Source organism: Plodia interpunctella, chromosome 15 (genome assembly GCF_027563975.2).
Source record: "Plodia interpunctella isolate USDA-ARS_2022_Savannah chromosome 15, ilPloInte3.2, whole genome shotgun sequence".
NCBI lineage: Eukaryota > Metazoa > Arthropoda > Insecta > Lepidoptera > Pyralidae > Plodia > Plodia interpunctella.
The window spans coordinates 8,509,150-8,528,599 of record NC_071308.1 but is presented as its reverse complement, the minus strand read 5'-3'; the positions used below and the strand labels follow the sequence as shown (position 1 = coordinate 8,528,599).

The 19,450-nt window shown below is 35.0% G+C and overlaps 1 protein-coding gene across 5 annotated transcripts in view; it reads left to right on the top strand.

Moving 5' to 3' along the window:
- Window positions 1–19,450, top strand: part of nAChRbeta2 (nicotinic Acetylcholine Receptor beta2) — a 43,878-nt gene that overhangs the window by 22,931 nt on the left and 1,497 nt on the right. The window lies entirely within an intron of this gene.

The following is a 19,450-nucleotide window of genomic DNA, read 5'->3' as shown; positions in this document are numbered from 1 at the left end:
CTATTAAGATACCTCAAGCAAAAATCAAATGGGCCGATACCTCACCAAAATATTCTATGATGTCTTCAATATCGGTAATACCAATTTAAATATTCAGATGAAGTATTAAAATATTACGTTGTTGATGGCCAGACGTTTAGACTTTGTTTAGTTAATAATTTAAGTGTATGCAAATTTAGTATCTTCAGCCTTTGAGCTATTTGAAAGATTTCTAGGCATGCTCAAAGATGTTTGTTTTCCTCTGAAACTTGTTACGCTTGATTGACTCGCTGATCTTATGTTGTCTGGTTGGTTTATTTGGAATTTTAAAACACTTTTGGGTTCGAAATGAGTTTCATTATACTCTTTTAATTTATCTAAGAATACTTCATTTGTAATTAATTGAATATGTTTTGTAAAAATAACAACAAAATGAATAAATGTCATCGATCTAATAGTAACCGGTGTTGGGACTACAAAGAAAGAAGGTACACACCACAGGTAGGTAATCTTGAAGTGAAGGATCCATTAAATGATCAAAAAATATAGCAGTAATCTTAAATGCGCGCTTTAGCTCCCGACATAGCATTCTGCTCCTGCTGTATGTCTAATTCGTCACTGTTACTAACCTAACTCAGAATCTCAGTGAGGGACGACCACATCGCCGGTCATTGTTCCTTAGCATAAAATATTCATTTTGTTCATCACGCCGGGAGTCCCCTTGAGAACATTAACTTGACCCTACACAGGAGGGTATTAATATTAACTGTGTTTATATTTTGGGACTGATAGCCTTTAAATAGTAATAAAGAGACGTTTTATCACAAAAGTAGGCACTGTCGAAAATTAGTTGTCTTAACTTACAATGTAATTATGTCACTATATATGTATGACCCTATGAATGTGAATCTTGCTACTCAATTTTGAAGCAAATATCTCCAACCTATTGAGCTGAAATGTTTTATACACGTTTAATTTGGATGACAATGCATTATTACATGATGATTACACGAACATGATTTCTTTGTCACACATTGAATGCAATATACCTCACTGACAACAAGAAAAGCTTGTATTAAAAATGACATTTTTGTAAAAAACTTATTTGGTGTTTACAGATTGTGATTGCCATTATATATAAGTATAAGCCTAAACATATGATAGCCTTCTAGATCCAAAACACTTCTACTAAGCTCTACTGAATACCCGGGTAAAATTATTACATTTATTTGATCTCTTCGTATTCAGTACCTACGGTAATGTAGCTCGATTTACGTGACTGTAGCACGGTCACCCACCTGAGTTACGACCTTTCAGGGTGCCCACTTCAGTGTTGCAGGAGCTAAGTGAATTAGCTGCAACATTGTGTTTTATTCCACGCTGTTACGAGCCCTACCAGGTGACGTGAAGTGGCGGAATTTGTTATTATGGATGGTGATTGCGTTGGTGTGGAAGTGCGGTGAAGGAAGCTTGTGGTGGAGGTTTTGAAAATTCATTTTTTGTAGATTTTTTTGTTGGTATAAGTAGTGTTCTAACTTTTTGACGTATCTAATAGTCATAGTACTCCGTAGAATTAGATCCAAAGTTTAGTTTTGTTCTTATTAAACGTAAATTATGGTATGGTTATTACGTAATTATGGTACTGGGGGTCCCGGGTTTGATCCCCGGTCAGGTCAAGATGGAAAATGAACTTTTTCAGATCGGCCTGGGTCTTGGATGTTTATCTATATATGTATATGATATAAAATATAGTATCGTTGAGTTAGTATCCTATAATACAAGTCTCGAACTTACTTTGGGGCCAACTCGATCTGTGTGATTTGTCCATACCTATTACTGTTATATCTAGTTACATATTATCTACTTTTATTTATTTATTTAAGTAATGGTTTTTATTTATTTTTGGTTTTAATGGTTCAACAATGTTTTATATAGGTGTGTTTCTTGGATTCACATAATTTTAAATACTTGAATCAGATATAGTTTCATGTTGTTCATAACTGGTGAAATCGTTGCTATAACAGTTAATAACATTCTCCAAACAAATATGTGAATTCTACATTGTGAAAATGTCGTTTCGGTTCAACTATTTGAGCGTTGCAGTATGCGACTTATTGCGAGCCGTCAAGCGTGCAAGCTTCTTAGCAACACTGGCAACACAGAACTCAATTCGCTACAGAGCTATCGAGCAGTCAGAATTTCTTTTAAAATATTCAAGTAAAAAGGTGTGGAAGTGCGGTGAAGGAAGCTTGTGGTGGAGGTTTTGAAAATTCATTTTTTGTAGATTTTTTTGTTGGTATAAGTAGTGTTCTAACTTTTTGACGTATCTAATAGTCATAGTACTCCGTAGAATTAGATCCAAAGTTTAGTTTTGTTCTTATTAAACGTAAATTATGGTATGGTTATTACGTAATTATGGTACTGGGGGTCCCGGGTTTGATCCCCGGTCAGGTCAAGATGGAAAATGAACTTTTTCAGATCGGCCTGGGTCTTGGATGTTTATCTATATATGTATATGATATAAAATATAGTATCGTTGAGTTAGTATCCTATAATACAAGTCTCGAACTTACTTTGGGGCCAACTCGATCTGTGTGATTTGTCCATACCTATTACTGTTATATCTAGTTACATATTATCTACTTTTATTTATTTATTTAAGTAATGGTTTTTATTTATTTTTGGTTTTAATGGTTCAACAATGTTTTATATAGGTGTGTTTCTTGGATTCACATAATTTTAAATACTTGAATCAGATATAGTTTCATGTTGTTCATAACTGGTGAAATCGTTGCTATAACAGTTAATAACATTCTCCAAACAAATATGTGAATTCTACATTGTGAAAATGTCGTTTCGGTTCAACTATTTGAGCGTTGCAGTATGCGACTTATTGCGAGCCGTCAAGCGTGCAAGCTTCTTAGCAACACTGGCAACACAGAACTCAATTCGCTACAGAGCTATCGAGCAGTCAGAATTTCTTTTAAAATATTCAAGTAAAAAGGTGTGGAAGTGCGGTGAAGGAAGCTTGTGGTGGAGGTTTTGAAAATTCATTTTTTGTAGATTTTTTTGTTGGTATAAGTAGTGTTCTAACTTTTTGACGTATCTAATAGTCATAGTACTCCGTAGAATTAGATCCAAAGTTTAGTTTTGTTCTTATTAAACGTAAATTATGGTATGGTTATTACGTAATTATGGTACTGGGGGTCCCGGGTTTGATCCCCGGTCAGGTCAAGATGGAAAATGAACTTTTTCAGATCGGCCTGGGTCTTGGATGTTTATCTATATATGTATATGATATAAAATATAGTATCGTTGAGTTAGTATCCTATAATACAAGTCTCGAACTTACTTTGGGGCCAACTCGATCTGTGTGATTTGTCCATACCTATTACTGTTATATCTAGTTACATATTATCTACTTTTATTTATTTATTTAAGTAATGGTTTTTATTTATTTTTGGTTTTAATGGTTCAACAATGTTTTATATAGGTGTGTTTCTTGGATTCACATAATTTTAAATACTTGAATCAGATATAGTTTCATGTTGTTCATAACTGGTGAAATCGTTGCTATAACAGTTAATAACATTCTCCAAACAAATATGTGAATTCTACATTGTGAAAATGTCGTTTCGGTTCAACTATTTGAGCGTTGCAGTATGCGACTTATTGCGAGCCGTCAAGCGTGCAAGCTTCTTAGCAACACTGGCAACACAGAACTCAATTCGCTACAGAGCTATCGAGCAGTCAGAATTTCTTTTAAAATATTCAAGTAAATGTTGAAGATTCACACAAGCGCATATAAAATTCAAGATATTTTTTATTCTGGCTATATTTTTGTGAGTTACATAGTTAGTTAATAAAAACATAAGATATAGCGACTATGTTGCTTATATTTAACTTCAAACTTTATTATCGAGGTTTTTATGGTTAGAATTTTGAAATATTTTCAATATTAAAAATATAAACTTGAAACTTTGCATAAACAATCTACGCAAGGTATTTTAGCACTTTGTGGTTATAAAGGTATTTTATTACACCTTGCATGTCTAAAATATGTTGAAGTGTTATATTAATTAAGACAGTTTTACATAACATTGTAATTGAGAGATTACAATGTTATTGTGCTGTTACCCTAACAAGACATAATTCTTCCTAGCTTGAACAGATAATATTCAAAAACCAATTTATTGTTACTGAAGTTGATACAATGCCTGCTGTAACAAGATCCATACACGTAACGATCCCATAGAAAAGCAATTTTATTCTCTAAATTAGAGTGCAAAAGATGGTAAAATATGAAATTTTGTAATGAAACATCATTTGGCAGCTGCGAGAGAATTCGGAATGAAGCAGGGAGCCGCAATCATTAAAACTCGTCAAGTAAATCTTAGTTAATTTGAATTAAGACGGCAATCCCGCTGTTCTTATAGAGAATGGTTGTAATTTGAAGTACATTTACGTAGATTAATATTGGTAGCTTCGTTGATAGAACGAATTGTTCCCAAGAGATTTGAATGGCTGGAAGGATGGATGTGTTTGGAAAGTATCGTTCGTCAGTTAATTGTGATGCGTTTGTTTTTAGATATTTTTACATTAGCTGCGACACCTACTTTTTTAAATAAGTTCTACAAAGTAAATAGGTTTGTCGAAGATGAGAACGCTTTCTGTCGATGAGTATTCAAATTTGACAGATACATACGGTGTAACAGTAAATTAATTTGTAACTTGCCCATTTCAGTCAAAGCCTATTCTTTAGATATACATATACATTAAATGTATTTGTTATACATGTCACACATGCTTTTTAACTTATTTTTGAAAACAAATATTGAGATGAAAAAATTCTGCAATCGCGCGGGTTCAATTCCCGCTCGATTCCAGAATTTTTTCATTATTATTTTCAAAAATGCATATACTTATTCAGTAACCTAGCCGTGAAGGCATTTATTTTGTAGTAGACCACCATCATCATCTCAGTTCTTTTTTGCCCACAGAGTGGAGAGTGGTTGGTAAAAGAAGAGAGGCTTCTCTTCTTTTAAGCCAACTACTCTATCCTATGCTAATTTTGTGAATTAGTCACGTCCTTAAGCTCAAAACTTTATTGAACATTAATATCAAAAAACCTATTCCACATTGTAATAAACAACCTCAAACGGAATTGCGGCGAAGTCTAATTACGCCGTCTCATTAGGATCCACAGATCCACAGAAATCAGCGCATTTAAATTACTATTGATCGAGTCCCTAAGGAAATTCAAAGGGAAATTCCTATCGGGCGCGCCTTCCTTCCGATAGACCGTGTCTCAAGGGCGTAGTAAAACCGCGAGTGTGCCCGTGTGAATCTTAACGATTTGGCCCATTTCGAAAAGCTGTCCATAGGTAGTTTTAAGGGCAGGTTTGGTTTTACGCCCCCTTTGCATAAGGGGTGCGGCAAGGGGGGGATAAGCTCGCCTCGACTTTTCAAGCTATACACGAACGGTCTTATCGATGAGCTTAGTAATATAATAATAAGCACCGGGTGTCATGTCGACGGGATCTGCATTAATAAAATATTTAAGTTATGCTGAGGACATGGTACTTTGGTTTGTGAATTGTATGCGCTCCATAGACTTAAGTATAACGTGTGAAAACGTCACACAATGATTTTTAAGGCTGACAAGTGCATTTATAAAGGGGTGCCAGAAGTTATTTTATATGGAAGGACAATAAGCTGGGTTGATAAGTTTAAGTACCTTGGTAGTTACCAAGGTACTTAAACCGATGATCTTAAAGACAATGTTGATGAACACAGGTCGGTGGCTGCCAGATGCAACATGCTGGCCTGTAGATTTGTTCGTTGCACAACACCGGTTAAAATCACGCTATTTAAAGCATATTGTTAATTCTTAAACACGTACAGTCTGTGGATCAATTTTACGGGTCGTAATCAAATATCTTGAAAGTATTTGTTACCCCCTGGCTTAGCGTTGGTTACGTATATATACAATATTTGTTTTTTATTAGTATAAATTGATATTGTTACTAACATCATATGGATTCTGTCTGAAATATATATTTTGAATTTGACAATTATAATTGTAATCATAAATATGTACGATTTTGAAGACAATAGGAGAATTTATGAATAAATCTTAGGATTCGATCAAGCCGTAATTTCAGGAGGGCTTTTCCCCAATTTTTATCAACAGATTTGCGGATACTTAAAATGTATTTGTATCCACTTATTTGTGATATCAAGTGGCGCCCCCTATTACTTTTCCGTTGGCGTTCTACTCTAGAGCCGACTCTCTTCCTCGCTTTCCGCATTAAAGATTAAGCCTCTATTACATTTGCTATCTGGAACTAAATTAGAATTCTGAACGGGAATTTGAAGTATTACTTCATAATTGAGTGAGATATGAATGTTTTGCTAGATTAGGTGTTTAACTGGAAATAAAATTCATGTATCGAGAAAGAAAATGATTATTAAAATTCTTCAATGGCTACTCATAAACATCAGTTTAAGGTACAACTCTAACAAGGTACAGTTTAAATAAATACGGTCATAAGTTACTTTCAAAGAGGATTGACGTCAAGAAGGCTATTCGTAAAATAACTGCTTAAGCATAAAAATAATGTAAAATTATTAACTGGAATCTTGGGGCGTCAAGACCGCGAATTGACAGCTCTGACGACGTTCAAATGACAGAGAGAAGACAGAGGTTCGATGATAATTATGTTCAATTATGGTTCCAGGAGTATCTTTATCATCAGCGGCTGTTTTTTTACCCAACACTAGGCGAATGTCATGAATTGAGAGACGCCTATCTCTCAATCCATGACATTCGCCCCTATCACGTGCTGTTCCACTGTTCCAGAAACTGAACACACATCCTATCTAATTTTGTGCATTTACCGAAAAACCAAAATCACAAAGCTTTCACAAAGGTACCGTAATTTATCGTAATTTTCGTTACAATTTGCAGACGCTTACCATCTATTAATTTGTCTGTTAATCACAGAGGCGTGTGGTTCTACCCTAGAATAGAAAGGACCCGTGGATATCGTGCATGGTGACTAAGGGACACATAAAAATAGCCTAGGCAGCTGCTGGGCAATAACTAGATTTACTGTGGATTCTATACGAATTTATTTTTAATTTATTTCAAACTCTAGGATGACGCAGCCCCCAAAAATTGATAATTAAACCAGCTAAATTTGATAAGCACTTAACTTTCCACAAAGTAAATTTCCTTAAAACTGCCCCATTATCAGTATTAACCAATTTATAAATTTGATTAATCCTAATAATAATAGGGTTAATCAAGTTAATAATTTGATTAACCCTTAAATAACGATATTCAAGTCAGTTCCTTGTTGACGACAAGAATGGACCGTGTTTGTTGTATTTTATAAATGGTAGGTCGCCTTATCTCCGCGCGACAGCTCCTGAATGCAAAACAGGCTGAGATATGTTGGCAACGAATCATTTTATATTACTGCCACGAATTTCGCTTTTGATCGAATTTTTGTTAGCTTGGTACTCTCTTAATTTTCGCTTATTCCCTAATGCGTTCCTGGCTGTGGCAATGCGAAGCACACGGCCAGCGTAAAAAATAACCTTAAAATTTTGAAAATTCGGCTTTGATTTTACCGCCCGTCTGACGTCAAGCCTCGTTGGGAATGCTATTGTTACCTATTAGATGCCTAGGCTATGTGTCCCTTAGGCGCCGCGTATCAACGGTAGGATGTAGCTAAATTCGGTATCTTGTCCCATAAATATTATTTTTCTATAGCTTCCTTTCTTATAAATATTAGCTAACTCACACTTATCATCACCTCCAAATGCCCTAAAGATAAACTGCTGGATAATTAATGGCTCAGTAATACATATTTGTATGTATATCAATGTACTTTTTGAGTGCAATAAACTTTCAATAAATACTTAGATTACGCGTTCATATTTAACCTTACGTTTTCGTAAGTCATATCACGAAAATTTTACGAGTAAACTCCTAAACTTCATTCTATAACGGAAGATAGAGAGCATAAACATAGTTACTACATACTTTCTTGCATAGTATGTGAAGGCACGTGCCTCGTATCAATGTAAACAAGGATTCAGCGATAGGCGACCCTATTTGAGATTTCGAGCGGGATTTCTTCCTCCTTACGTGTACATTGCAAGTTTATGTTGGCACATGGGGCTTGCATCTGAGGATAAGCGGGTTATGTAACACGGATAAAATGCTAGAATACGCTTTTCTAGAATTTTTACTTTAGAATTCGTGTTATGCCGCCGTAGTTCGGTTTAAGTAGCGCGTTTGAGAATATCCTGTTGCAGTTTATGAACTTTTATTGCTTTCGTCGAGTTTATACAAATCGTACCAAGTATACTTTGAATTTATAAAAATAAGATTTTTATGAAATTGACTTTTATAGCTTAAGAAGTCTAAAAAAGTTTAGAAAGAATTAGATAAAGGCATACTTATATACTTATAGCCTTTGCCGTGCTTCTTTTTCTACTTGTTTTCTTTATACAATAAAATCATATCAAAAACACAAACCATTATTATTTCGGTGTTTATTCAAATTTTCTGTAAATTTAAAAACCGTGAAAGTTAAATAAATTAACGAATAATAGTCCACAATTACCCAACTCGAACGCAGTTTGAATACTAATAAAAGTATCTATTTACTGAACAGAGTATTAATCTACCACAAAACGAATATAAGCTTTATACCAACGATGGTTTTAAAATTTATTCGGCCTGAGGGTGCTATTTATATCGCCGTTTCAAAAATGAAGTGCGGTTATCTCTAAGACGTAAAAACGTGTTCGGAATAACAAGAGGTTCGGTTAAAATATAGATGCTACGGAACAAGGACTGTGGACAGAACTTCATGAAGAAGTTGAATGAATAATCTTCTTCTCTTTTTCATAATCGTATTCCTCACGACTGTGAGTCGTGGTTATTACGTCCAGTGAAACAGATAACTTTCTTGGCGCTATTAATAGAGTGGTTTGCCATTGTCTTCTTCGTTTCACACACATTTTATAATAATGTAAGTTTCGTCGCGATATTTTCCTTCACCGGAAGCAAGTCATCGATGAAAACTACTTACATGAGTGAGTTAGAATGGTATAAAAACTCATGTGGCACGAGTAGTGTTCGAACCTGGGACCTGGGACCAGACACCACCACCGCTTCAAATGATTGATAAATGAACTTAAATCCAGTTGAGGTACCTATAATTAATTGATATTTTTTAATGAGATTTTCTCATACGCTGACAATAAACTATAAGTAAGTAAAATAACATAAGTATCATCTGAGGGTAAGCAGTTACCATTGGGTCAGTGGCACGTTGCTTACTTATTCAAATATTATTGGAAGTGGATAGTTTCTTTTCAATTTCCATTATTGTTACTCCCGATGCGTATATATTTCTTAACAGCAGCAGCTAACGAACCACACGGTTATTGCAACTAGCTAAAGATATTTTATAGAAACTTAATCCCAAACGAATTAATTACTCTATAACAAAATTAACCGAAATAAATAATTATTTTATATAGCATCAATTAATATAAATTTAAATTGAATACAGATGCAGTAATCAATATAATTAATGGCTTGGTTTATGCTCAGCGTTCTACATACACATTTTGTTGAAATTGATGCATACGTTGGTCACGAAATTATAGCATGTCAATTGCACGTGCGAAGAATGAAACTATTCATTTTATACTAGCAGCCAGTCTCGGCTTTGCTCGGGTAACAACGTAATAAATTATGCAATTATCCTCAGGAATCAAAAAAAAATTGCATGCGCAAATTCGTGTTGTAGTTTCTGAGTGTATCGCGAACAGACAGATGCGGCAGAGGAATTTGTTTTATTATATGTAACGATAAGGATTTATTAGCGTAATATTGCTAGGTATAGCTACATCGAAATGTTTCAATAAATCTATTTCCAAGGTCAGAGCCTCACTTATCTTTTCTTTGACTCGAGATCACACAAAGTTACTTCTTCTTGACGATTATCCCACCCATGTGGCGTCACACAGGCTATAGAGTCTTTCCAGTTAGTGCTATCATTTGCCAGTTCACTAAACACTCCAATCATACTTTCTGTAACGGAATCCACTAACCGGTGGGCGAAGTGCGGGTTTGCATTTCACTTCTTACCATCGAATCGATTCGAAGTGAGACTCAGCGAACCAATCACATTGCGCCATTGTGACGTAACGACAACCACGCTGCAATGTGATTGGTTCGCTGCGTCTCGCTTCGAATCGATTCGATGGTGAGAAGTGAAATCCCTCGGTTCTTTGGTTTTTCTTTATTCCTATCACCTATAACTTTAACAGAGTCACTTTTACTCTTTATATATTTTGTGTTTCGGAGAACGCGATAGGGAGGCGTTTCTTACAAATTGGGTCAACTTACCTACTGCACGTCAATTCTCGATCATTAAGAGAATTTGAATACGAATGTTTGATGTCTTATCTTTGCTTATCAGCTTGAATGATTTATGATCTTTTTGAAATGAAAAATGAAAAATTTATTTAGTAAATAACTGTTACATGACATAATATTGTGTACTGACACCCACTGCACATTCCCCTGTGCTGTGGGCGGCAGGCTTCTCAGTAGACATTTACAGAGTTATTTACTGTGGTATACAGACATATTATATGATTCGCATTTAACTTAAATTAAATGGAAAGTAAACATTAATGAAAGTTTAGATAGACATCTAGGTATAAATAAATAAATATATTAAGACAAATCACACAGATTGAGCTAGCCAAAGTATGTTCGAGACTTGTGTTATGGGATATTAACTCAACGATACTATATATTTTATAACATATACATATATAGATAAACATCCAAGACCCGGGCCAATCAGAAAAAGATCATTTTCCATCATGACCCGACCGGGGATCGAACCCGGGACCTCTCGGTTCAGAGGCAAGCACTTTACCACTGCGCCACCGAGGTCGTCAATACATTTATATAAATATAAAGTACTTACTAAAGAATGTTTAATTTGCTAAAAGATAAATTATATTTAATTACAGTTCAATATTCGCACTACAGTATAGTATAAATATTATGTGTATTTTGTAAATTATAGCGCTTATACATTGTACAATATTAAATATAAAGTAAGTCCTCAGTCTACATTGCTTACCATGTTTTCATAATTATCACCATTTTGGCCTTTATTATCAGTTTTCATTATCCACTTCGTTGCCAACCAACTCGTGCATTTAATTTTATATATCTACTAGATGTTGCCCGGGGCTTCGCTCCCGTGGGATTCTTGAGATAAAATATAGCCTATAGCAATCTTGGATTAATGTACCTTTCTAATGGTGAAAGAATTTTAAGTAGTTTCGAAGATTACCCGTCTCAAACATACAAACTCAGATAGTCACAAATTCACAAACGCTTACCTCTTTATAATAATAGTATAGATTGATTCTCTAGAATGATATTATTACACAGAATTTAGAATACTTACTCATAATTACTAGTTTGTGTGTTGGCCATGTTTATAAAAATAAAACTAACAAGCTATTTTGTACCTACAGATGATTCGAAACTATGCAAACATTACAGTAATGTGTGTGGTTGCGTTCCTCATTACACCACTATGAAAACATGACAATGTTGTGTTCCCCACTGTACCGCTATCGGGGCGACTCGGTGGCTGCGCGGATATCGGTTTTCAATTTGAACTGGAGCCTTCCGGGAAGTGCAGTGAAGTGTTTTTGATGCACTAGATAAAGACGGCAGGGTGTTTTGTGTTATTTAGAAATGATACTGTTGCTTGATGTTATTGTAGCAACAAAATGAAATACTAAACCTAAGGGAGAAAACAGACTAAAATGGAAAATACTCAAGAAATAACAGAACAACAAAAAGTGGGAAAAATAAGTAGTAAAAATCTTTCATGTACGTACAGTCAACAGTTCATCAAGCTACCCAAATTCAATGCAAACTCGTCGCTATTACCGCGCTATGGAGGTTCATACAGGGTAACTTGATATGCTGTTGACTGTACCTATAGTAAAATGAAACAAAACTATCGGAATAAAGTGGATTGCGCATTGAATTGTACATGCTACTCATATTTTATATCCGTATCTTCAGTACAGGTCAGATCCCGCGGGAGTCCAGCACTCAGGTTCGGTTCGTTTGTCAAAACTCATCTAATGTGAGATCAAAGCGCTGCTTTTGCCTATCAACTGTAACAAACGTGGAAAATGCGTGATGCAAATAATGAATGTATAGCTTGATAGGATAATAATTAAGAAAGTTCATTACTATTACTTACTGCTGTGTGTGTTCACTTAGTAGGATATAAAATCATAAGCCTACCCTTATCCCACTTTATGTGTGGTCGGTACAGAATGTCAGTCTCCTCCACTTCTCCCTGTCTGATGTTAACCTATCTGTTACTTCCTTTTTAGCCATATTCTGCCTAACGCACTCAATCCACCTCTTCTTCGACCTACCCCTATTTCTTTTCCCATTCAATTTCACATCCATAATCTTTCTTACAATATTATTTTCCTCCCTTCTCATATCGTCACCCCACAATCGAAGCTTATTACTTTCCAGTTTTCCTATGATTGGTGCTACCTTGAGACCTTTTCCTCTTACATATTCATTCCTTATCTTATCCATTCTTGTCACTCCACAGAATTTGTAACACTTGATTGGTGAATAACTAATATGAATATGAATTAGATCTTTGTCTATAACGTTAAAACAGCTTAGACGGACTACGGAGGCAGTTTAGTTACCGGTATTATAAATAAAATGGCTGTACTAGTATAGTGGTATGAAGCGGTGGTGTTGTAATGGTTAAGACGCACGCCTGAGTATCGAAAAGTCCCAATTCTACTCGTGCCACATGAGTTTGTATACCAATCTGACTCATGTATAGTAGTTTTCATAGACCACCACTTGCTTCCGGTGAAGGAAAACGTCGTGAGGAAACCTGCACACTGGTTGATTATTATTAACTTGTGTGTGAAATAGAGAAGGCAATGGCAAACCACTCTATTCATAATGCAAGAAAGTTGTTGTGTGTGTTTCATTCCACGTAATGACCACGACTCTCAGCCACGAGGAATACGACTATGAAGAGAACTAGTATTAAAAATATTTTTAATAGCAAGAGATCAAATCAGATCGCAGGCAAATCAATTGCTTCTCTCAGTTTAAGAGTTCTCGAGCTCGGAAGTCAGGCGGAAACCGTGTTACCGGCCGGCGCCGTGCATCCGATCTGAACACGGGATATATAGATTACTAAATGCAAAGTGAAGCTACTGCAAGGATTTTCTTAGACATGTCTTTATTGGCTCTTTTGGTTCTGTTAGCAAAGAACCCTCAAGAAGAAGAAGTCTTTCTAATCTGAGCGTATCAGTTTTATTCTTTGGCTGATGGGGCTGCTATGGCTTATATGTGATTCTTTTAAATATCATTTTGATAAATTAAAGCAGTTCCATTCTTTGCGTTTGTTTGCTTTTAACTTCTGTCTTCACTAGTATGTACTTGCCACTAAAGGTTGGCAGATAGTCGCAAAAGTCACGTCAGATGCCTTTAGGCGACTTGAATAAAATCTGACACCAGTGTTAGCAATAACACATTCGAAAAGAAGAAGAGAATTAGGGTTTTATTGATGGATAAGACATTTTCGTACATTGACGACAAAGTAGGAAACGGGCCCTGGGCTCCGACGCTCAAGGCTGAGGAGAAAAGAAAGTGAGAGAGAGTATATCATAGAATTTCTATTTAATGGAATAATAACAAATGCCTAGGTTTTATTTTTACAAGCTTTTATTTAATTTCTCCTCATCTTTCGCTTGTCCAACATAGTTGAAATTTTCCAGATCGCTTCAGTTTCCATTATTATGTTAAACAAGGTGTACCCTGGATTGGGTCATCCATACACTTTTATGTCTCGCGTTGAATCCCTCCCTGACGACAAAACTTGTCGATAATGAAAAATATCTAAAAATCTTATTTAATTCATCATACCAAATAATACAATCTAAATTTGTTAATAGTTGTGTAACACTTTTTCCATTTTAGCATTACATCGTATTCAGGTGCCCTGGTCTATTACATTACAAAGTTTACCGTTCTATTTGCATACAATTTACATGTAACTTGTTGGTAACGAACTACTTAAGTTGGTCGTATAGTTTTAGTCGACAAAATATCGTCTTTAAATCTACTATATTTACGGATAATTTTTGTATGTGTGAATGTTTCTTACTCTTTCAATCTATTGGACGGATTGTTATGAAATTTGGTATACGGGTAGAATATAACCTTGAATAACACAGGGTACCTTTTATCCCGAAAATCCCACTGGAGCCCTGGGGCGATGCTAGTCGGTTATAATTATAATTAAATTCTTATTTATCTGATAGACTACACAGCTGAAAGTACTGGGTTTAGAAATTGAAACTTTGTATGTAGATTCCTTTGCAAATGTCGTATGTAGGACGTAGCAAGGATTATAACGTTTACAAAGTCGTATGATAAAGCTATTATTAGCATAAGTATTTGCATATTTTAATCTACTTAATAGGTTTCTCTGAAGCGACTCTGGCGATCTTGACGAAATTTTTATTCAGGTAGTAAGATTTTCCTATACCGATAAGGTATATTTTGACTGAGTTTTTTTCAGTATGTAACTATTACTTTTTGGGGACGCATGCGCGAGAATCATAGACAGGTGATCAGTCCTCCCATACTACGTACCTAACTACGTACTTATGCGTACATACTTCGTATGTAACTAAGTGGTAATTCCGATTTTTGTGGTGCCAAGTTACTTGCGAATAGAAAGAGCATAGGAAGTCACTTCGAACTCTGCATTGACCCGAGGCTTCTCAATCGGCGCTCGGAAGTCGAACGGAAACTGTGTTGCCGGCAGCGTGCTCGGCACTATGCCAGCAGATCCATAAAAGGTATCTCTATCTATATAATATATTACTCTCTAGATTGAGCCATGTAAGTCACAATGTCATAATGTAACGCCGGCTCCACACTGTCGTCGAACAGTTCTAAACTTTGGCCGATTTTGTATACATTGCTCGTCTTTCATTGCGGTAATTTAAGGTCTCATATAAATAACGCGATGTTCTCGCATTCGCGTCGGCATGTGTCGAGTTTGGCGATTGTGTGGAGCTGGTATAACATTTATGGATATGCGTGCCAAATGTCTATGACAACTAACAATTTTTGAAGTAGCGGGAAAATGCTTATAGCTAGACTTAAATTACATGATCATATACCAAAGCTACTATAAACCACCTGATAACTCTCTATACACAGCATATATCGCTGTTGTGAGCTCAGAATGTCCGGCCAAGCCGAGCTAAGCTGTTGACCTATTTATATTCTTGCATGTATGAACGATCTGTGAAAAAGTACGCTCGAAATAAATAGGGTCCGAGACAGCCGCAGCGGGAATGGAATTTCATATTTACGTGAAAGATGTGTTCTCTTTGTACCCGCGACAATTCTCTCTTTTTGAATGTTGCAATCAATCGAAAGTTTCAAAATTTGTTATTTGACGAACAACTAATAAGCTTATGGTCACTAAGAAATTTAGACCATTTTTTTTTGGTGATCACAAGAAAATTTAAACTAGCAAGTAGCTATGACAGTTTTGAATCAACTGCTGCAGGGAAATAGCAGGTGATTCGAATACGTAATTATTTACTTGCTAGAAAAAAAAATCCATAAGTAATTTCATAGTAAAGATAGCCATTACAATAGTATACAATAATATTGCTTTTATTAAAACTTAATTTATCAATGAATTTGATTAAAAATCATATTAATAGTGGTCTTCACAGAGACTAAAAAAATTTACTTTTACTATACTATTATTTTATTAATGCTATATCTATATATACTGTGCTGTAAAATTAATTTAATTATAAATTCAAATTTCCAATAATTGAATTCAAGTTTTGACCTAAACGGAACGTATCTACCTCTTTTAGAGAAAAATACGCGGAAATATTTTCGTTGGCATTTCACAGGTCATTACGCAATTTCAAAACGGATTTAGTGGTCTTTCAATACTAACAAGCGTAGCACAGTATAAATAAAGTAAGTAACAAAGTTGATTTATCAAAAAGTTTAATAATCTTCATGTTAAAGCGATTGAGTAAAAAACTAGCACGCTTAACCGTCTCCAAGGTTCTCGTATAGAGCTTGTTCAAAAAATTAATTTGAACATGATTACAATCTGTTTTTCTAGTAATTAGTCAAAGCCTTCTCGCTGTTTAGGGATGGTTTTTAACCAATCTCTTGCCTTGAGACCTCTTAAAGAAAAGAAGATTCTGTTCTTTGTCAACCCCAAAACTTTCGACAAATATAAACGGACGTAATTGGCATGCTTTATTCTATTTTATACATTTTGTTAATTTATTAATATTAATTAGAGATAAGGTGACATAGACGAGGTAAAAGTTTACTATTTCGATGGGATAACAAAGTTTTTGACAATAAATTCTTGTTTTTTTCACGTTATTCCAATTCCAACATTCTGATCCCTAGGGGATGGGATATATTAGACATTTGTGTGCGAGCCGCAAGAATTGTTTCCGTTTGAATGGTCCTCCAAACGGCCGAAATCAGACTGTTTGTATGCTTTGAGAATAACTAGAGTGACATTACAAAAGTTTTGCCCTTCAGGGGTGGTCCGACGATGTACGTGTGATTTTATGCTTGTGTCAAAATGGCTGAATTGGATTGAAATTTAAAGTGTTAATGTATATAGTATCTTTCTGGAATATACGTCTCCATATTCTTCCGTAGATGTTGTACGAGGCGACTAAGGACACACACACACACACACACAGCCGCCCACTGCTGCACTTTCTCACATTACACACATACATTTTTTACACATTTACAAATCTATTTTGAGGGCAGCACCCCTGTAGATGCTATCCTCAAAATATATGTGTGTTTAAAAGTGATGCTACCCTCAAAAAACCTAAACTGAGTTTACGATTTAAAACATAAAAATATATAACTTAAATGAACACAATCAAACGGTGCAATAATTTTACTCTAATAGTATGTCGTAATATATTTCATCATTTTATGAATCGTAGGATTGATAAAATGATGAATGATGAATCTAGTCAAATGTTTGCAAATCTTTTATTAAGTTTTTGTACCTATGTTTAATTTGGTGCTCTTCACATTGTGAGATTGGATGTTACAGGACACTGGACTTTTTAACACATTAGACACTATAAGATACTAGACAATTTCGGCCTAACTAAATGTTCAGATTATATTTTATCCCTCTTTCCTATCTATTACATTGTTGGTACTAGCCATGTAGTCTATCTAGTGCCATGTTTCTGAGACGGAGTATCCCAACTACATCATTGTTACTAAATTGAGTGAACAGAGTACAATAGAGTTACCATCGTCTATAGAGCGCGCAAGTAGTTCATGAAGCAACAATAATGGTGTACCTGAATCTAGGTACAACAGTCTTGTATGTTCTATAGTAATAGAACTTTAGATAGGTGCAGGATTTTGAGACTGTTATTTTTGAATTAACATTTATTTTGTCACTGTTAGTTGTGTAGTTTTAGTTGTAGACTTAAGCGCGCGTTAAGCGGTGTAGTGGTTAAGACGGTTCCAGGTTCCAGGTTTGAATCCTACTCGTGCCATATGAGTTTGATACCAATCTGACTCATGTAATGTTTTCATCGACCACCGCCTGCTTCCGGTGAAGGAAAACATCATGAGTAAACCTGCACACTGGTTAATTATAAAGATTCAAGTGACTTAAAACGAGAACTTAATTTTTAGAGAAGATTTGTTTCAGTGGCTAGTGTCTGTGAACTATCTATTTCATATATTACACAATATAAATAACGAGTCAATATTGCAATAACAGAAAACTGAGAAATTATTCGCTGTCTACTGCTAAATATAAAATGGAACCTCATAATCATTAGTCTATCTACAAAAAAAATCAATAGTATATTGTGTTAAACAGTTGTTATAATAAATCAACTGTTTAAAACAAAAAAAGTGGTTCGCGATTATTGTATGAAATTGTATCATATGTACGCACACGTACGAAACGCAGTCGGCTGCAATTCCATACAATAAATATGCCTCACTAAGTATTACCTTACGCATTTATTCTGCGCCGGCCATTAACCTTCTTTTGTAGCCAATAAAGTTATAAGTTATACTCACTCTATAGTCAATAGCACGTAATCACGTGACCATCTATTGGCTAAGCTATGCAATTCAGCTGTTATAGGACTAGCATTTGGAAACAATGCTATCTGTAATTTATGGGCTACTGACTACAATTCAGCATATTCTGTTCAAGATTCCATTGATAAATTCATCGATAATTTAGCAATATAGCTAGATAGAGACAAATGATAACAAAATTATTAGATTTTTCAATGGTTCTTGCCATAAAAAACATATGTTCTGCTTACTTGATATGTTGCTTACATAAAATGAATTTCGTTAGTGACATCACGTTTCCCTCCAAATCAATGAACACCCAGATGCTAACAGTTTGAATAAAAAAAAAAACGTATATAACAAAAAGAGTACTCGTCTCCTGTCAGAGATATTGAGATCAAACAAATTGAATTCCGCCGAAAACAAATTCGATGATTCAGCCAAAAATATCTACAAAAAATCCTGTAGTTGCTCTGGTGAATCACAAAAATGAAAATAACAGACGAATTGGTAATGAGACAGAGGCTGTCTTAGAACGGGATCAAAGAACTTTCTTGTGTTATGATGTATTGTTCTTTATAACCGCGCTTAGGCCTAATCTCTTAGAGGAAATTGCGCCATGATACGATTCTTCTCATTATTCTAAACTTGAAAGCCTTAAAGAGACGGAAATAATGAAAAAATGTCCTCGAAAACTTTTTATTGTGCTACAGAAAGGGTTCAATTAAAGTGCCCCTTTTGAAAACAAGCAAACAAGGCGACGTCAAATTGGATCTTTAGCATAATTGGATAGGATTTTCATGCTGGCTGAAACGCGATCGGAAGTTTGGGTATAAACGATTTCAACTATCATGACGTTTGTGTTTTAGCTTTTATTAAAATCCACTTAGAAAGATGTCAAGTATTTTTATTTGTTTTTTCCCTTTCATCTTTGTGTGGCGGTAATGATTCAGTGTTTAAATTTATAACTATATATGTGTACGTTTATAGCATAGACTGAGAAATTTGTAAACTACTACTACTACTTAGTAGTATGTGTAAATAAAATTTTACCTATTAATAAATTTACAGCATGAGCAAGCTGAGCCCCGAAGTGAATTGGGATAAAAAGCACCCAATGTGTTACACTAGTATTTATATCAGCCTCTGCATTAATTAGGATACATTTTTGTCATTTATCATTTAGAATCTCTATGCTTA